This window comes from Calypte anna, chromosome 3, assembly GCF_003957555.1.
Source record: "Calypte anna isolate BGI_N300 chromosome 3, bCalAnn1_v1.p, whole genome shotgun sequence".
NCBI classification, from domain to species: domain Eukaryota; kingdom Metazoa; phylum Chordata; class Aves; order Apodiformes; family Trochilidae; genus Calypte; species Calypte anna.
This window is the reverse complement of record NC_044246.1, coordinates 40,362,611-40,369,190: the sequence shown is the minus strand read 5'-3', so window position 1 is coordinate 40,369,190 and position 6,580 is coordinate 40,362,611.

Below are 6,580 nucleotides of genomic sequence, written 5' to 3'. Positions count from 1 at the left end.
ACGGGAGCTGAAGAATCCAGCCCCATTAAAAATTACTACAAATTAACTGATACGAAATGCTTACATTATGAGAACAGGGATGATTTTACATCTGTTAATGAGGATAATGACTAATATATTCAGGCAGGAGACGTGACAGCTGTCTGTACATTTTTAGGGGCATGTATTTTTAGATGCCATTTACCTCTAAACATATTAACTACTGCATTCTACCAAAGTGCTCCAAACCTCTAAAGCTTAAGAATTCAGGTTAAATTTCTTTCTGCATCACTCAGTTACATCACTCTGCCTCATTATTTGAAAGCTCTCATAAATCTGCCACTCAGATCCTCAGCTAAGCACTACAGTAAAGGGAAATGGCTAATGCCAATGTGAAAGAAAACAAATTTGAAATCACAGTCCACAGAAACATTGCTTAAATACAACTCGACTGCCTGCTGCTCCATTTTAACTAGTTTAATCGCCTGCTGACCAAGCAGGGCTTAGAACTGTTAAGGAATACATGTTTGTACTTTTCTCCTATTTTTCAAAACAAAAAGATTTGCTAGACAAAGTCCAATTTTACGACAAAAGTCACCCCATTAAATCTTAACAGATGTTTCTCAAGTTTAGAAGATTAAGAAAGATTTCAGCATCAAGAATCAAAGAAAATATTCTATGACCTTAAAAAAGGATAAATCGCAAAGCTCTAAACAAACCGAAAGTCCACTTTGACAGCTGCATCTGACTGAATTGATGAGGTGCTATTGATGTTTGGATTAAACTATGCCTCTGTGATCAAGTACTCAAACATGGATAAAAGAGGAATATATTCTTTAATCCCACCGACTAATTTTGTGTAGGCAGCAGTTGCAGAAAGCAGTGGTTACAGAACAAATGTTGGAAGTGGCTTCACTTTTGCTTATTGACAAAGCTATTTTTATTTCATTAATTCACCGAGTATACTATCAGTGTTTAAACTAACACAGGGAAATCTATATCAGGCAGAGTATTCTCCACAAACAAATCACTGAAAATTTCTGAGTCATTAAATGTAGAATCAATAGGATATGATTTTGAAGGGCTAGGCAGATGCAGCATTAAAATGTAATAGAAAAATTATATCTTGATTTTTTTATATATAATCTTGATAAAAAAAGTAAACAACAAGGGAGATTCCAGTTCTGTTTTTATAGCATCGCTTCTCCAAAAAGGAAAATGGTTATGAGACAGTTAAGTCACTTGTTAATTACTTTCTTCATCTGCCTCTCCGTAACCCTAAACACCTACTACCTCTAGGAGAAGACTACGTGACATGTGCTTTCCAAAACTCCTAGCAGGAGAGGAACTGAAACAAAGTTAAGTTCCTGTTCATTTTCCAATTTGGAAAGGGCTTTGGGATGAATGAGAATCAGACTTGTAATGCTTAAAGAGTTGCACTGTGTCCACTGCTGTGTGCTGGGATACCTTCTGGAGTTCAGATCTACCATGAGAAGGATACTGTATGAAGGAATGAGAAAATTCTGCCTACTTGCAGAAAGTCCAGTCCCAAGCTGAAACCAGGTCTCCAACCAGAGCAAAGAGCTGGGTGCACAATTTTCTGGACTAGAAAGTTCAGTCCTGAAAAAAACAGACTCTCTGGGCATAGGCATCCCAGATCTGCAGAAGGCAGGCAGAAGGAGAGAGAAAACTCTCATGCAGTAAACTTGTTTTCCAAATAAAACATTTTTTTTTCACTTGAGACTCTCAAGACTGTGCTTCTGAAGTAATTTACTGGAGAATTATGTCATTATAGGGGAACAGCTCCCATCAGTAAATATTTAGAATGAGCATCTTTTCACTAAAATAAAGGAGAAAAATGTATCCTGAAGAGATCAAAGGATACAGTAAAAGTAGGCAGCTATTCAGAGCTCAGACTCTGTGCAAGGGGGTGGTGAATCTGCTGAAGGTGGTGGCAAACTTTTCATCAGATCCAAAAAGGCTAGGACTTGACCTCTAATTCTTTACTGTTTTGCCTCTTTTTGGTAGTTCTGTTTGTGTTAACAGCTGCTCTTTCCATGGAGGTAAGGAACTCCTAGTTTCAGATGCAGAACTGCACACACTGTTATTTTACTGTGCATGAATAAGAAAGCTTTATTATTTTGAAAACTGCTTCTGAGGAGACCCAAGCACTCCCAGGCTGAACGAACTAACCTGTTCATTTTGCAGGATTAGGCACAAATTAACTAAAAGCAGCTGTCTGGCATTCAAGAGAGGCAGCAAAAAAGACAAATGATACTATGAACAAAAGAGAAGAATGAAAATAATGGATGGTCTCTTCACCTGACTTAGAAGCCTAAAAAAGGTATATTCGTGGCTTTGGGATAGTCTAGACTATCTACCATTTCTTTAAGCACAGTTATACACATATTTTCAGAAAAAGGTCGGATGTAAAAAAAAAATCAACTTTATATTGCTATCAGTTTTACAGTCACTTGTTCTTAAAGAATGCAAAAAATACATGATAATATCACTGGGAAACACAGGATTTAAAAAAAAAGTATATAATAATATGCCTATGTGTTAATGGTTATTTATATCAAAACATTGTGTCTCTACATTGTAGAAAAACACAGAATATTGCCCAAAAAAATTAAGCCTGATGCTATCTGGTTTTTATTTTTGGTTTTTTTCCAGATAGATAAAATAAACCTTTGCAGTTTTGGGTTTTTTTTTCAAACTGTTTTTAACTCACAAATAGATTTGTTTATGCTTCCAGAATGATAAACATGAAACCAAGCAGCACTACTGGTTATGATTTATATAGCTGGTCTTTGACTATTATGCAAAGACAGGCTTTACCATTACAATTATACTTATGTAATTCTGACAGTTTTCTTTGTGTTGCTGGAGAATTCTGTAAACAAACCACATAAAACCACAGAGTACTTCAATAGCAGTGACAAAATTTTGTAGCCACAATACTGAAAATATAGCCTAATTATTCTATAAACACACTTTGATTTGTTTACTTCAGTGTCAAATTAACTTCAAATATGTAACAACAGTCACTGATTTGATATGGTATACAATACTGCCAGTGACTGCTTTCATTGTAGTGTGTGTAAATCTATCTCTTTTAAAAAATGAGTTCATTTCTGAAAGCGTCTCTGCCGTACATTGTGAATACTAAACAGGGAAACACATATGCAACTTATTTAAAAGAAAATTATTCCAAATGAATTTTTCTATGATACAGCATGTTTGGGCTCCCTTTTATTTTTCCTTTTGCACAGTAGGAGGAATAATTTTTAGGAAGATTAATAACTCATGACTGAGAGAAACAAACTGTAATCTCACTGGGGAAAAATGAGTCCAACTAACCTCATCTCCATCAGTGCAGTTGCTCTGAATCAGTAGATTGTGCTGCTTTAAAAGAAATACAGAACTTTGACCATTATAACCAATATATAAAAACTGGTACAAAATAAAATTCTTTGAGTAGTTGCAAAGAACACATATACTGGAGAGACACACTGAAGACACAAATTATTACACTGTGTTTTTCATTTCATACTAGATTTAACTGAACTGCAATCCTGGGAGAACATCAATGGCTTACAAAAATATTCAGATGTGGGATTTTTGTTCTTTTTTAGGGGGCTCTTTTCTGGGGAGCGGCGCAGGCTTTGCTGCATACCATGACCATCACTGGTGGCAAGTAACAGATTCAGTAATGACAGCCACTGCTCTGAACAAGTGACATTGAAGTGGCTTGTGAAATGCATACCACAGCTGGGAAACCCCTGGCTTGTATCATGAAGTGCCTTTCACAGAGAAGGATCTCCAAATGGTTTACAAGCTACGTATACTACAGACAGGTCAGAAGCCCACCCACTGAAACAAGGCCAGCCCAGGACAGAACGAGGCCGCCAAATGGCATCTGTAAAACTAAATCAGATAATTACGCAGAAAAAAGAAAACATGTTAGTCCTACATTTAGCCAGTGCCAGCTGTTCCTGCTCATTGGCCCACATCGTACTGGGAGGGGTGACAATATCCAGTTGACCAATTTACCTTCCAGCAAGCAAGGAGTTAATGCCTCACTCACAATGGTCATGGGTGTAAAGAGAGAAAAGAAGACGGGAGATGGGACATGGGACCTGTCCTAGAGACCAGAAGGCATTGAAAATGTTAGTAAGGAGAGACACCACTCACAGCCAGGGTCTCTCAGGACTGAACTGCAAATTTGCTCCTAGGTCTTGGAGTTCTGTGGTTTCAGTAAGCAGCAGAATGCAATAATCCATTGATCAACTGCATCCTAGAATTTCTTCAGGAGACCAACCACCTCTTCTTCCCTCCCTGGAACTACCTCCCAACCTGTTCATACAAGCTGTCTGCTGTGGCAAAATGGAAAGCATTTCTGTTGCAATAACTGAAAAGTCAAAATATTGCAGAAAAAACACTGGAAGTTTGGAGGGCTCTACAGGCATTTCACCTACCCCACCTTGTAAGGGAACCTCCTGGGGTTCCTCAGAACAAACAAGACAAATGCTATCATCTCAGCAGTATTTAGAGATAGATGGAAAAACTTCCTATACGTGATTCAGAAAAACAAAGCTGGTTGTACAGCTGGTGACAGTATTGGACTGGCATACTTTCTAGCTCTGGCATGAAAAGTGATAATAAATAAAAGGATTCTAAGGTAAAACAATCATAGAGACATAATGTGAAAAAGCCACATGAAGAAGTGTTGTATTTCCTCTGGGACACAAAAAGCAGCTCCACAAAGGCTCTCTATTTACCTTTATCCTCCAAGACTGGTGAAGAAATAAATTGAGGAAATGAACTAGAATAAGGCAGAGGACTGCCACTGTACAGGGTCAGTCCCCCAGTAAATATAGACACCAGTACTGCTGAGGTTCCTTCAGCCCTCTGGTCTTGACATAACCACTTGTAGAGTCATCTCGCTCCTCTTCTGCTCTAGAACACTTAAGGACCTCATGGAGATCCCAGTAACTGGGTGTTGTGGAAAGCATTTTGTCCTGGAACACTATATATGCCACGTAATCTTCAGCATAACTCCACAGTGGACTCCAGTGTTCCCAGCATAGGACCCCGAATGGCACTGGGCAGAGTACCTCAAGGTCTAATGCTTTTTAAAGCATAAAAAACTCTAGGGAGAAAATACTGGATTTACTGTGAATAAGCCAAAACAATCGGGGAGTCATGGATAGCTTAGAGTTTTAATACTTGTAGGTAGAAACTGTGGAAATTAACAATGAAGTTGTGGAAATCAGAGGTTATTATTACAAAGCCTCTATTTAAGGGATAATGTTCTTGGCAGAGAAATATATGAGGCAATAAATTGCATTAGTAGGTGATTATATTCCCAAAGCAGAAACTGCAGTGATGGCTGAGTAAGTAACCACAAACACCATTATACAACAAGGGAAAGGATAAAAGCCATAAGACTGTACCTTCTCAAAATATTTCATACACACACATTATTTTCCTCCATTAATAGTGCATTTAGGAGTCTTGTGCTTCATCCTTAGTGTTTCCATATTTGCCTGAGCAGTGCAGATAAAGTCTAAAGGGGCTGAATTCAGAGGTGGCTCTTGAACACCTGACCCACCTGATATCCATTGTCAAGGATTTACAGATGGTTTGTAGATCAAGTCCATGAATAGGGAACATTTTCAGCTTCTCAGAAGCTCTCCAGTATAGTTCTGCACTTCTACAAGCACAAGAGTATAGTAAGAAATCAAGGGTAAAGGACCACCTTCCCATAAATCTGTGTTCCAACACCCTGGGGGCACTTCCACTTGTACAGATACCTCTGTGACACAGCCCTAGGTCAGCTCCTCAGGCTGACTGGAGTATAGAAAGCAAATCACTTGTCCCCACTATGCTCTATGTTCTCAAAAAAAAAAAAAAAAAAAAAAAAACCAAAAAAACAAAAACACCAAACCAAAACACTGCTCCCTCCCACTTATTCAGGGTGAATTTTTTCCAAAATAAATAACTCTTCCAGCACATGGCCCATATGTTTAGCTGAAGCAAAGTGAACTAAAAAATATAGCAAGGGTTGTATCTCCATCTTTCCTGTACTTTGTACTTTGCAGCCTGGGGCTCTGATGGCTCCTCAGCTATTCGAAATTGGTAACAAGGATTCCTTTTTTTCCCCTCATTGTGTACAGCTGAGAAACTGTAAATGTTTCAGAAGCTATGAGCCTCACTGCCATTATTCCTGCCTCCCTCTGGTCACTATAAGCCTGGTCTATGTGTATGGAGCACACAGCAACCCCACACTACACTTAAAATCACTTGGAAATGGGAGCAGAATGCAACATGTTTTGTTATGTGCAAGTTCCCAAGAAAATAATTCCTTTTATACAAGTTACACTGACTGCCAGTAAGCTTCTGTGAAGGGGAGGTGTAATGGAGCTGGTTTTGCCCTATAAACCAGTGCTTAGTCCATATTTGTGGCTATTACTCAGTTTCCAGAAAAGAAGGAGGTGCTGGAGCCCCTGGAAAGACCAATTTCAAGCACAGAAAGACCAGGTTCCCTGGCCAGCTTCTACAGGCAATGAAGGGACACTGATTCATCCAGTTTTCT